Here is a 14,656-nt window from a genome sequence, read left to right as displayed (position 1 = left end):
CTTTTACAACCAGGTTCTCTACCCGGGCAGCAATATCTTGCCACAATGCGGCAGCCCAGATGGGTTTACCTCTGCGCTGCCAGTTCTTCTGCTTCCATTGCTGCAACCACCCCCACAGGGCATTTGCCACCATCGATGAGTCAGTATAGAGATAAAGTACTGGCCATTTTTCTCGTTCAGCAATGTCCAAGGCCAGATGGATGGCTTTTACCTCTGCAAACTGGCTCGATACACCTTCTCCTTCAGCAGTTTCTGCAACTTGGCATATAGGACTCCATACCGCAGCTTTCCACCTCCGATGCTTTCCCACAAGGCGACAGGACCCATCAGTGAACAGGGCATATTGCTTCTCGTTTTCTGGTAGTTTATTATACAGTGGGGCTTCTTCAGCACGTGTCACCTCCTCCTCTGGGGATATGCCAAAATCTTTGCCTTCTGGCCAGTTCGTGATCACCTCCAAGATTCCTGGGCGACTGGGGTTTCCTATTTGGGCCCGTTGTGTGATCAGCGCGACCCACTTACTCCACGTAGCATCGGTTGCATGATGTGTAGAGGGGACCCTCCCTTTGAACATCCAGCCCAGCACCGGCAGTCGGGGTGCCAGGAGGAGCTGTGCTTCAGTACCAACCACTTCCGAAGCAGCTCGAACCCCTTCATATGCTGCCAATATCTCCTTCTCAGTTGGAGTGTAGCGGGCCTCCGATCCTCTGTATCCCCGACTCCAGAACCCCAGGGGTCGACCTCAAGTCTCCCCTGGTGCTTTCTGCCAGAGGCTCCAGGTCGGACCATTCTCCCCGGCTGCGGTGTAGAGCACATTCTTCACATCTTGTCCTGCCCGGACTGGCCCAAGGGCTACTGCCTGAACTATCTCCTGTTTAATTTGTTCAAAGGCTTGTTGTTGCTCAGGGCCCCATCTGAAGTCGTTCTTCTTCCTGGTCACTTGATAGAGGGGGCTTACAATCAGGCTGTAATCTGGAATATGCATTCTCCAAAAGCCCACAACGCCTAAGAAAGCTTGTGTTTCCCTTTTGCTAGTTGGTGGGGACATGGCTGTTATTTTGTTGATCACATCTGTTGGGATCTGACGACGTCCATTTTGCCATTTTATTCCTAAAAACTGTATCTCCTGTGCAGGTCCCTTGACCTTACTTTGTTTTATGCCAAAACCGGCTTTAAGAAGGATTTGAATTATTCTCTCCCCTTTCTCAAAAAATTCTTCTGCTGTGTTGCCCCACACGATGATGTCATCTATGTATTGCAGGTGTTCTGGAGCCTCACCCTGTTCCAGTGCGGTGTGAATTAGTCCATGGCAAATGGTAGGGCTGTGTTTCCACCCCTGGGGCAGTCGGTTCCAGGTGTACTGGACGCCCCTCCAAGTGAAAGCAAACTGTGGCCTGCACTCTGCCGCCAAAGGGATGGAGAAGAACGCATTAGCAATGTCAATTGTGGCGTACCACTTGGCTGCCTTTGACTCCAGTTCGTATTGAAGTTCTAGCATGTCCGGCACGGCAGCACTCAGTGGCGGCGTGACTTCGTTCAGGCCACGGTAGTCTACTGTTAGTCTCCACTCTCCATTGGACTTTCGCACTGGCCATATGGGACTGTTGAAGGGTGAGCGAGTCTTGCTGATCACTCCTTGGCACTCCAATTGACGAATCAGCTCATGGATGGGGATCAGGGAATCTCGGTTGGTGCGGTATTGTCGCCGATGCACTATTGTGGTAGCGATTGGTACTTGTTGTTCTTCAACCCTCAACAACCCCACAACAGAAGGGTCCTCTGAGAGACCGGGCAAGGTGGACAGCTGTTTAATTTCCTCCGTCTCCAGGGCAGCTATACCAAAAGCCCACCGATACCCTTTTGGGTCCTTAAAATACCCTCTCCTGAGGTAGTCTATGCCAAGGATGCACGGAGCCTCTGGGCCAGTCACAAGGGGGTGCTTCTGCCACTCCTTCCCTGTTAGGCTCACTTCGGCCTCCAATACAGTTAACTCTTGGGATCCCCCTGTCACTCCAGAAATACAAATGGGTTCTGCCCCTTTATAGCTTGATGGCATTAGGGTGCACTGTGCACCAGTGTCTACGAGAGCCTTATACTCCTGTGGCTCTGATGTGCCAGGCCATCGAATCCACACAGTCCAGTAAACCCGGTTGTCCCTTTCCTCCACCTGGCCGGAGGCAGGGCCCCTCTAGTTCTGGTCATAGTATCCGCTTCTCACTTCTTGCAAACGTGAGTCAAGAATTCCTTCATTACAGTCCAAAGTAAGATCAGCCCTTCTACTCTGTCTGGGGAACTGTTCACTGGAAATAGGACCGTCGTGAGACAGGTTTTTCCTGACAACTGGAGCAGCATTTTTCCTGGGAGAACCCCCTTGTGTGATTGTTTTTCCTTGCAACTCACGTACACGTGCCTCTAGGGTCAAGGTAGGTTTTCCATCCCACTGCCTCATGTCCTCTCCGTGGTCACGCAGGTAAAACCACAGGGTGCCCCGTGGTGTGTACTTTCTATATCGTCTCTCTTGAGGAGAAAAACGCTGACTCCTAATGGCTGAGATACTGGTCCGTACAGGTGGAGAATAGGACCTATCGTCTTTGAGTTGCTGGACCTCTCGGGATAGTTTCTCTACAGCCGAGACAAGGGAGGAGGAGATAGTTTCTTCGAAATCCCGAAGTCTGTTAACCACCTCATCCACCGTTGGTGCTTCTTCCTCTTTCCAGCACAGTACTGCCAACGAACTGGCATACGATGCTGGCGCGCTCCGTACCAACTTCCGCCACATGGGTCGGGTGCACTGGACGTCATCTGGATCTTTGGGTGTTCGGGCGTCATCCAGGTCACTATAAACCACCTCCAGCACGCCTAGTTCTCTCAGGTACTGGATACCTCTCTCCATAGTGGTCCATTTGCTTGGGTGATATATAACATCTTCCTTGAAGGGATACCTTTCCTTCACGCCTGACAGCAGTCGCCTCCAGAGGCTGAGGACCTGTGTCCCTTTTCCAATTGCTTTGTCAATGCCCCCTTCCCTGGAAAGGGATCCCAGCTGTTTGGCTTCCCTACCCTCTAATTCCAGGCTACTGGCCCCATTATCCCAGCATCGGAGCAGCCAGGTGACAATGTGCTTGCCTGGATGACGGCTGAAATCTTTCCGCATATCTCGCAACTCACTCAGGGATAGGGATCGGGTGGTTTCCGTCTCGTTTATGAGTTCTTCCTCTTCCTCCTCCTCTCCTCGTGATGTCCCTGCTCTTTCATCATCCCTTTCTAAACAACCTGATCTCCGCTTCCAAGATTTCCTCTTCTGTACAGGGGCAACGGATACCAGCAAGGGTTGGTCCTCTGGTTCAGCTGTAGTGCCTGTTGCTGGGGTTTGGGTAGCTGCAGTGCTTGTCATGGGGGTTGGAGTAATTGTAGTGCCTGTTGCCTTAGCTTGAGTGGCTGCAGTGCTTGTCGCAGGGGTTGGAGAAGCTACGGTGACTGTTGCCGGGGTTTGAGTAGCCACAGGGGTTGTCATGGGGGTTGGAGTAGCCGCAGTGCCTGTCGTGGGGTTTTGAGTAGCCACCGTGTCTGTAGCCGCCCCCGAGACTCGCCGCTCCGCCCGCCCCGATGAGGCACCGCTGCTTGCCCTCCCTCTTTTCTTGTTCCTGAGGGTTGATCTCTGGACAGTATTCCTGAATAGTTGTTTAACCCTAAACAAGGCCTGAACCACATTCAGGAGACATAGCAATATGAACATGCTTGTTTGAACATCCCAAGGATATTCAAAATTCTCAGGGAATATTGTGGACATCTTGGTGAAGAGGATACAAGAAAAAGGAGTTTCTGACGATATGGAAGGGAAGAGGAACAAGCGGGAGAGAGTGTCCCATCCCGTCTCCCCCTTAAATTCATTCTCCGAGGAGAAGCAAGTGCAATTACCAATAATTTCTAAGAGGTGGTTCCCGAGGTACAGAAATGACGGCAGTGCCGAATACAGATACCAGATTAGACTTACGACCAACAATTTTATCACCTCATAAAACAGCAACAAAATGATAATCTTGGCCCAGTTCCGAATAATGATAAACAGCACAAACGGGAACATATACTGCAAGCAAGGTATTACATGACCCAACATTGAGAGCCAGCCCCACAACTTTGACAGCCAATACATCAACATTGTGACCAATAAATATAATGGATGCTTATAACAATTTTGCCTTAACACACTTTGGTCAGATCTATCGTTATCTCAACCCTTCGAGCCCCACGTTGGGCGCCAAAAAGGACTGTCGTGGTTTAACCTGGCAGGCAGCCAAATACCACGCAGCCGCTCACTCACTCCCCCCGCCCCCCCAGTGGGACGGGGAGAGAATCGGAAGGGTAAGAGTGAGAAAAACTCGTGGGATGAGATAAAGACATGTCCTGGTTTCGGCTGGGATAGGGTTAAATTTCTTCCTAGTGCTGTGTTTTGGATTTAGTATGAGGAGAATGTTGATAACACACTGATGTTTTCAGTTGTTGCTAAGTGCCCTCCTAGTCCAAGGACAGCTCCCGTGCCTACTGACTGAGCTAGGTACACAAGATGGGAGGGAACGTAATCAGGACAGCCATCCCAGCTGGCCAATGGGGTATTCCATACCATGTGACGTCATGCTCACTATATGAAGGGTAGGTGTGATCCAGGAAGTACCGATCGCTACTTGGTTATCGGTCAGCGCGGGTGGTGAGCAATTGCATTGTGCATCACTCATTTTGTATATTTTATCATTATCATTATCATTATTATTTTCCCTTTTTTTCCCTGTTCTATTAAACTGTCTTTATCTCAACCCACGAGTTTTTCTCACTCTTACCCTTCCGATTCTCTCCCCGTCCCACTGGGGGGCGGGGGGAGTGAGTGAGCCGCTGCGTGGTATTTGGCTGCCTGCCAGGTTAAACCACAACAGTCCTTTTTTGGCGCCCAACGTGGGGCTCGCAGGGTTGAGATAACGACACATCTGACCCGAACGGGTTAAAACAAATTTGTTATAAGCATTCATTATATCAGTTTAGTACTCGATGTTCACAATGTTAATTTATTTGCTCTCAGTTTTTGGATCTGTTCCTGCAGTTGTGGTATATAGCACCTTACTGGCTGTCTATACTGCTGATTATCAGTTTGTATGTGGGGTTGGTCATCTCTGGGAAATGGATTAAGGTCATTGCTTTGCTATACTGTGTGACCTGGCTTTATGTTATGATAAAATTATTGGTCACGAGCCTGTACTCAGCACTGCCATCATTCCTGTTCTTCGGGAGCTATCTTTTGGAAACTATTAATAATTACACTTCTTACGTCTTCCCCTCAGAGGATGAATTTAGGGGGGAGACAAGATGGGACACTTTATCCCACTTGTTCACCTTCCCCTCCATATCTTCAGAAACTCCTTTTTCTTCTATCCTCTTCATGAAGATGTCCACAATATTCCCTGAGAATTTTGAATATCCTTGGGATGTTCAAACAAGCATGATCATATTGCTATGTCTCCTGAATGTGGTTCAGGCCTTGTTTAGAGTTAAACAACTCTTCAGGAATACTGTCCAGAGATCAACCCCAGCAACAGATACAGTGACTACTCAAAACCCCACGACAGGCACTGTAGCTCCTTCAAACCGCACGACAACCACTGTGGCTACTCAAACCCCTGCGACAGGCACCGTGGCTACTTCAACCCCCACAACAACCACTATGGCTACTCAGACCCCGGCAACAGTCACTACAGTTACTCCAACGCCCGCAACAGGCACTGCAGCTACTCAAACCCCGCCAACAGTCACTGCAGTTACTCCAACCAGAATGACAAGCACTGCAGCCACTCAAACCCCGGCAACAGTCACTACAAATACTCCAACCCCCGCGACAGGCACTGCAGCTACCCAAACCCTCGCGACGGGTACTACAGCTGAACCAGAGGACCAACCGTCGTTGCTATCCGTTGCCCCTGTACAGAAGAGGAAATCTTTGAAGCGGAAGTCAGGTCGTGTACAAAAGGATGATGGAAAACCAGGGCCATCACGAGGAGGGGAGGAGGAAGAGGAAGAACTCATAAACGAGACGGAAACCACCCGATCCTTATCCCTGAATGAGTTGCGAGATATGCGGAAAGATTTCGGCCGTCGTCCAGGCGAGCATATTGTTACCTGGCTGCTCCGATGCTGGGATAATGGGGCCAGTAGCCTGGAATTAGAGGGGAAGGAAAGCCAAACAGCTGGGATCCCTTGCTAGGGAAGCAGGTATTGACAAAGCAATTGGAAAAGGGACACAGGTCCTCAGCCTCTGGAGGCGACTGCTGTCAGGCGTAAAGGAAAGGTATCCCTTCAAGGAAGATGTTATATATCGCCTAGGCAAATGGACCACTATGGAGAGAGGTATCCAGTACCTGAGAGAACTAGGCGTGCTGGAGGTGGTTTATAGTGACCTGGATGACGCCCGAACACCCAAAGATCCAGATGACGTCCAGTGCATGCGACCCATGTGGCGGAAGTTGGTACGGAGCGCGCCAGCATCGTATGCCAGTTCGTTGGCAGTACTGTGCTGGAAAGAGGAAGAAGCACCAACGGTGGATGAGGTGGTTAGCATACTTCGGGATTTTGAAGAAACTATCTCCTCCTCCCTTGTCTCGGCTGTGGAGAAACTGTCCCGGGAGGTCCAGCAACTCAAAGAGGATATGTCTTATTCTCCACCTGTACGGACCAGTATCTCAGCCATTAGGAGTCAGCGTTTTTCTCCTCAAGAGAGACGATATAGAAAGTACACACCACGGGGCACCCTGTGGTTTTACCTGCGTGACCACGGAGAGGACATGAGGCAGTGGGATGGAAAACCTACCTTGACCCTAGAGGCACGTGTACGTGAGTTGCAAGGAAAAACAATCACACAAGGGGGTTCTCCCAGGAAAAATGCTGCTCCAGTTGTCAGGAAAAACCTGTCTCACGACGGTCCTATTTCCAGTGAACAGTTCCCCAGACAGAGTAGAAGGGCTGATCTTACTTTGGATTGTAATTGCAATGAAGAAATTCTTGACTCACGTTTGCAAGAAGTGAGAGATGGATACTATGACCAGAACTAGAGGGGCCCTGCCTCCAGCCAGGTGGAGGAAAGGGACAACTGGGTTTACTGGACTGTGTGGATTCGATGGCCTGGCACATCAGGCCCACAGGAGTATAAGGCTCTAGTAGACACTGGTGCACAGTGCACCCTGATGCCATCAGGCTATAAAGGGGCAGAACCCATTTGTATTTCTGGAGTGACAGGGGGATACCAAGAGTTAACTGTATTGGAGGCCGAAGTGAGCCTGACCGGGAAGGAGTGGCAGAAGCACCCCGTTGTGACTGGCCCAGAGGCTCCGTGCATCCTTGGCATAGACTACCTCAGGAGAGGGTATTTTAAGGACCCAAAAGGGTATCGGTGGGCTTTTGGTATAGCTGCCCTGGAGACAGAGGAAATTAAACAGCTGTCCACCTTGCCTGGTCTCTCGGAGGACCCTTCTGTTGTGGGGTTGCTGAGGGTTGAAGAACAACAGGTACCAATCGCTACCACAACAGTGCACCGGCGGCAATACCGCACCAAGCGAGACTCTCTGATCCCCATCCATGAGCTGATTCGTCGACTGGAGAGCCAAGGAGTGATCAGCAAGACTCGCTCACCCTTCAACAGTCCCATATGGCCAGTGCGAAAGTCTAATGGAGAGTGGAGACTAACAGTAGACTACCGTGGCCTGAACGAAGTCATGCCGCCACTGAGTGCTGCCATGCCAGACATGCTGGAACTTCAATACGAACTGGAGTCAAAGGCAGCCAAGTGGTACGCCACAATTGACATCGCTAATGCGTTCTTCTCCATCCCTTTGGCGGCAGAGTGCAGGCCACAGTTTGCTTTCACTTGGAGGGGCGTCCAGTACACCTGGAACCGACTGCCCCAGGGGTGGAAACACAGCCCTACCATTTGCCATGGACTGATCCACACCACACTGGAACAGGGTGAGGCTCCAGAACACCTGCAATACATTGATGACATCATCGTATGGGGCAACACAGCAGAAGACGTTTTTGAGAAAGGGAAGAAAATAATTCAAATCCTTCTGAAATCTGGTTTTGCCATAAAACAAAGTAAGGTCAAGGGACCTGCACAGGAGATCCAGTTTTTAGGAATAAAATGGCAAGATGGACGTCGTCAGATCCCAATGGATGTGATCAACAAAATAACAGCCATGTCTCCACCAACTAACAAAAAGGAAACGCAAGCTTTCTTAGGCGTTGTGGGTTTTTGGAGAATGCATATTCCAAATTACAGTCAGATTGTAAGCCCTCTCTATCAAGTGACCAGGAAGAAGAACGACTTCAAATGGGGCCCTGAGCAACGACAAGCCTTTGAACAAATTAAACAGGAGATAGTTCAGGCAGTAGCCCTTGGGCCAGTCCGAGCAGGACAAGATGTAAAGAATGTGCTCTACACCGCAGCCGGGGAGAATGGTCCTACCTGGAGCCTCTGGCAGAAAGCACCAGGGGAGACTCGAGGTCGACCCTTAGGGTTCTGGAGTCGGGGATACAGAGGATCCGAGGCCCGCTACACTCCAACTGAGAAGGAGATATTGGCAGCATATGAAGGGGTTCAAGCTGCTTCGGAAGTGGTTGGTACTGAAGCACAGCTCCTCCTGGCACCCCGACTGCCGGTGCTGGGCTGGATGTTCAAAGGGAGGGTCCCCTCTACACATCATGCAACCGATGCTACGTGGAGTAAGTGGGTCGCACTGATCACACAACGGGCCCGAATAGGAAACCCCAGTCGCCCAGGAATCTTGGAGGTGATCACGAACTGGCCAGAAGGCAAAGATTTTGACATATCCACAGAGGAGGAGGTGATACGTGCTGAAGAAGCCCCACTGTATAATAAACTACCAGAAAACGAGAAGCAATATGCCCTGTTCACTGATGGGTCCTACCATCTTGTGGGAAAGCATCGGAGGTGGAAAGCTGCTGTATGGAGTCCTATACGCCAAGTCGCAGAAACTGATGAAGGAGAAGGTGAATCGAGCCAGTTTGCAGAGGTGAAAGCCATCCAGCTGGCCTTGGACATTGCTGAACGAGAAAAATGGCCAGTATTTTATCTCTATACTGACTCATGGATGGTGGCAAATGCCCTGTGGGGGTGGTTGCAGCAGTGGAAGCAGAACAACTGGCAGCGCAGAGGTAAACCCATCTGGGCTGCCACGTTGTGGCAAGATATTGCTGCCCGGGTAGAGAACCTGGCTGTAAAAGTACGTCACGTAGATGCTCACGTACCCAAGAGTCGGGCTACTGAGGAACATCAAAATAACGAGCAGGTGGACCAGGCTGCTAAGATTGAAGTGGCCCAGGTGGATTTGGACTGGCAACATAAGGGTGAACTATTTATAGCTCGGTGGGCCCATGACGCGTCAGGCCATCAAGGAAGAGATGCAACATATAGATGGGCTCGTGATCGAGGGGTGGACTTAACCATGGACGCTATTGCACAGGTTATCCACGAATGTGAAACGTGCGCTGCAATCAAACAAGTCAAGCGAGTAAAGCCTCTTTGGTATGGAGAACGATCGTTGAAATATAAATATGGGGAGGCCTGGCAGATTGATTATATCACACTCCCACAAACCCCTCACGGTAAGCGCTATGTGCTCACCATGGTGGAAGCAACCACCGGATGGCTGGAAACATATCCTGTGCCCCATGCCACTGCCCGGAACACCATCCTGGGCCTTGAAAAGCAAGTCCTATGGCGACATGGCACCCCAGAAAGAATTGAGTCAGACAACGGGACTCACTTCCGAAACGCCCTCATAGACACCTGGGCCAAAGAGCATGGCATTGAATGGGTCTATCACATCCTCTACCATGCACCAGCCTCTGGGAAAATCGAACGATACAATGGACTGCTAAAAACTACGCTGAGAGCAATGGGTGGTGGGACATTCAAACATTGGGACACACATTTAGCAAAGGCCACCTGGTTAGTCAATACCAGGGGATCTGTCACTCGAGCTGGCCCTGCCCAGTCAAGACTTTTACGTACTGTAGATGGAGATAAAGTCCCTGTCGTGCATATGAGAAATATGCTGGGGAAGACAGTCTGGGTTACTCCTGCCTCTGGCAAGGGAAAACCCATCTGTGGGATTGCTTTTGCTCAAGGACCTGGGTACACTTGGTGGGTGATGCGAAAGGATGGGGAGGTCCGGTGTGTACCTCAAGGGGATTTGATTTTGGGTGAAAATAGCCAATGAACTGAATTTTGATGTCAACTGTTACATGATATTGTATGTCATTATTTCTATGATATAGCAGTGGTATAGCAGTGAAAATCACCCAGATTAGTGAAGAATGAACTAACTCCAATGAAACCGAGCGAAGTGCAACGATGATAGAACTGGACGAGCGCAGCAGTACCGAAATGAGAACTGGCTTCAGGATGCAACGGCCCAGCACCGCACACCATCTCTTCGGCCCTGAAAGACTGTTATAACAAATGGAGCCCAAAGTCATGGACTAAATGAACTCAGTGGACATTTTAGAGGGATAGTCCATAGACCGAGGGAATGATATCTGTGCGTGCATATATATATATGTGTGTATATATAAAGAAAGATAGTGGTGGTTAATTGAAAGGTATTAAAAAAGATGTGAGACCTAAGCATGACGTAAATGGTATGGAATAAGGGGTGGATACTGTCCTGGTTTCGGCTGGGATAGGGTTAAATTTTTTCCTAGTGCTGTGTTTTGGATTTAGTACGAGGAGAATGTTGATAACACACTGATGTTTTCAGTTGTTGCTAAGTGCCCTCCTAGTCCAAGGACAGCTCCCGTGCCTACTGACTGAGCTAGGTACACAAGATGGGAGGGAACGTAATCAGGACAGCCAGCCCAGCTGGCCAATGGGGTATTCCATACCATGTGACGTCACGCTCAGTATATGAACGGTAGGTAAAGCCTACAGCACCTGGTATTCCCAAGCGGTCTCCCATCCAAGTACTATCCAGGCCCGACCCTGCTTAGCTTCAGAGATCAGACGAGATCGGGCGTTCTCAGGGTGGTACTTGGACAAGACAGTTTAATAGAACAGAAAAGGGAGAATAATGATAATAAATAATGATAGAATATACAAAATGAGTGATGCACAATGCAATTGCTCACCACCCACGCTGACCGATAACCAAGTAGCGATCGGCACTTCCTGGATCACGCCTACCGTTCATATACTGAGCATGACGTCACATGGTATGGAATACCCCATTGGCCAGCTGGGCTGGCTGTCCTGATTATGTTCCCTCCCATCTTGTGTACCTATATCAGTCAGTAGGCACGGGAGCTGTCCTTGGACTAGGAGGGCACTTAGCAACAACTGAAAATATCTCTGTGTTATCAACATTCTCCTCATACTGAATCCAAAACACAGCACTAGGAAGAAATTTAACCCTATCCCTGCCGAAACTAGGACACTCGTTCAGCAATGTCCAAGGCCAGCTGGATGGCTTTCACCTCTGCAAACTGGCTCAACTCACCTTCTCCTTCAGCAGGGCCCCATTTAAAATCGTTCTTCTTACGAGTCATTTGATAGAGAGGGCTTACGATCAGGCTGTAATCTAGAATATGCATTCTCCAAAAGCCCACAACGTCTAAGAAAGCTTGTGTTTCCCTTTTGCTAGTTGGTGGGGTCATGGCTGTTATTTTGTTGATCACATCCATTGGGATCTGACGACGTCCATCTTGCCATTTTTTTCCTAAAAACTGGATCTCCTGTGCAGGTCCCTTGACCTTACTTTGTTTTATGGCAAAACCGGACATCAGAAGGATTTGGACTATTCTCTCCCCTTTCTCAAAAACTTCTTCTGCTGTGTTGCCCCACACGATGATGTCATCAATGTATTGCAGGTGGTCTGGAGCCTCACCCTGTTCCAGTGTGGTGTGGATCAGTCCATGGCAAATGGTAGGGCTGTGTTTCCACCCCTGGGGCAGTCGGTTCCAGGTGTACTGGACGCCCCTCCAAGTGAAAGCAAACTGTGGCCTGCACTCTGCTGCCAAAGGGATTGAGAAGAACGCATTAGCGATATCATTTGTGGCATACCACTTGGCTGCCTTTGACTCCAGTTCGTATTGGAGTTCTAGCATGTCCGGCATGGCAGCACTCAGTGGCGGCGTGACTTCATTCAGGCCACGGTAGTCTACTGTTAGCCTCCACTCTCCATTGGACTTTCGCACTGGCCATATGGGACTGTTAAAGGGTGAGCGAGTCTTGCTGATCACTCCTTGGCTCTCCAGTCGACGAATCAGCTCATGGATGGGAATCAGGGAATCTCAGGTGGTGCGATATTGCTGCTGGTGCACTGTTGTGGTAGCGATTGGTACCTGTTGTTCTTCAACCCTCAGCAACCCCACAACAGAAGGGTCCTCCGAGAGACCAGGCAAGGTGGACAGCTGTTCAATTTCCTCCGTCTCCAGGGCAGCTATACCAAATGCGCACCGGTACCCTTTTGGGTCCTTGAAATACCCTCTCCTGAGGTAGTCTATGCCAAGGATGCACGGAGCCTCTGAGCCAGTCCCAATGGCGTGCTTTTGCCACTCGTTCCCGGTTAGGCTCACTTCGGCCTCCAATACAGTTAACTCTTGGGATCCCCCTGTCACTCCAGAAATACAGATGGGTTCTGCCCCTTTATATTTTGATGGCATCAGGGTACACTGTGCACCAGTGTCTACAAGAGCCTTATACTCCTGTGGGTCTGATGTGCCAGGCCATCGAATCCACACAGTCCAGTAAACCCGGTTGTCCCTTTCCTTCACCTGGCTGGAGGCAGGGCCCCTCTAGTCCCGGTCATAATATTCATTACTCACTTCTTGTATATGCGAGTCAAAAGTCCCTTTATTATGTTTGGAAGTGACATCAGCCCTTCTACTCTGTCTGGGGAACTGCTCCCTGGAGACTGGAGCAGCATTTTTTCTGGAAGAACTGCCTTGTGTCATTGTTTTTCCTTGCAACTCACGTACACGTGCCTCTAGGGTCAAGGTAGGTTTTCCATCCCACTTCCTGATGTCCTCTCCGTGGTCACGCAGGAAAAATCACAGGGTGCCCCGTGGTGTGTATCCACTATATCTCCTCTCTTGAGCAGAGGGACGTTTACTCCTAATGGCTGAGATACTGCTCCGTACAGGTGGGGAGAAGGACATATCCTCTTTGAGTTGCTGGAACTCCCGGGACAGTGTCTCGGCTATCATGTCTGGCAGTTTTTCCACAGCCGAGATGCAGGCCCATAGGGAGGAAGAAGACTTTCTTTATATTGCCGGAGTTGGCCAGCCAATTCATCCACCATTTGTTCCCCTCCATCTTTCCGCATCATTGCTGCCAATGAGTTTGCATGCGACGCTGGTCCGCTCCGTACAAACTACTGCCACATGGTTGTGTGCCTTGACTTCATCTGGGTCTTTAGGTAACTGCTCGTTGTTCAGGTCACTATAAACCACCTCCAGCACGCCTAATTCTCTCAGGTACTGGATACCTCTCCATAGTGGTCCACTGCCTGGGTGACATATAACATCTTCCTTGAAGGGATACCTTTCCTTCACGCCTGACAGGAGTCGCCTCCAGAGACTGAGGACTTGTGCCCGTTCTCCGGTTCAGCCGCAGTGACTGTCGAGGGGTTTAGAGTACCCACGGTGCCTGTCTCTGGTTTTGAGTAGCCACAGTGCCTGTTGCCGGGGTTTGGGTAGCTGCAGTGCCTATTTGGGGGGTTGGAGCAACTGCAGTGCCTGTCTCCGGGGTTTGAGTAGCTGCAGTGCCTGTCGCCATGGTTGGTGTAGCCACAGTGCCTGTCACGGAGGTTGGTGTACCCGCAGTGTCTGTCGCTGGGGTCTGTGTAGCCACAGTGCCTGTCGAGGTGGTTGGAGTAGCCGCAGTGACTGTCACCAGGGTTGATCTCTGGATGGTATTCCCCAATAGTTGTTTAACCCTAAACAAGACCTGAACCACATTCAGGAGACATAGCAATAGGAACATGCTTGTTTGAACATCCCAAGGATATTCAAAATTCTCAAGAACTGTTGTAGGGGGCTTCATGAAGAGGATAGAAGAAAAAGGAGTTTCTGGAGATATGGAAGGGAAGATGAAGGAGTTGTGGAAAGTGTCCCACCCTTTCTCCCCCCTAAATTCATTCTCCAAGGAGAAAAGGTAAAGAGTGTAATTATCAATAGTTTCCGAGAAGTGATTCCCGAACTACAGAAATGATGGCAATGCTGAGTCCAAATAGCAGATTAGACTTATGACCAATGATTTTATCATATCATAAAACAGTGTTACACAGTGCAGCAAAATGATAACCCTGACCCAGCTCCGAGCAGTGATAAACAGCACAACAGGGAATATATACTGCAAGTAAGGTATTACATAACCCAACATTGAGAGCCAGCCCAACAACTTTGAGAGCAAATAAATCAACACTGTGACCAGCGACTTTTAAACCAATATAATGAATGCTTATAACCAGTTTTGCCTTAACACGCTTTGGTCAGATCTCTCGTTATCTCAACCCTTCGAGCCCCATGTTGGGCGCCAAAAAGGACTGTTGTGGTTTAACCTGGCAGGCAGCCAAACACCACACAGCCGCTCGCTCCCCCC

At 49.9% G+C, this 14,656-nt stretch overlaps 1 pseudogene; it reads right to left on the bottom strand.

The window, feature by feature from the left end:
- Positions 1-10,978: 10,978 nt before the first annotated feature.
- On the bottom strand, positions 10,979-11,098 carry LOC142075136 (5S ribosomal RNA; annotated as a pseudogene).
- Positions 11,099-14,656: the final 3,558 nt, after the last annotated feature.

Source organism: Calonectris borealis, chromosome W (assembly GCF_964195595.1).
Source record: "Calonectris borealis chromosome W, bCalBor7.hap1.2, whole genome shotgun sequence".
Lineage (NCBI taxonomy): Eukaryota > Metazoa > Chordata > Aves > Procellariiformes > Procellariidae > Calonectris > Calonectris borealis.
The sequence above is the reverse complement of the archived record's forward strand: the minus strand, read 5'-3'. Positions and strand labels throughout refer to the sequence as shown.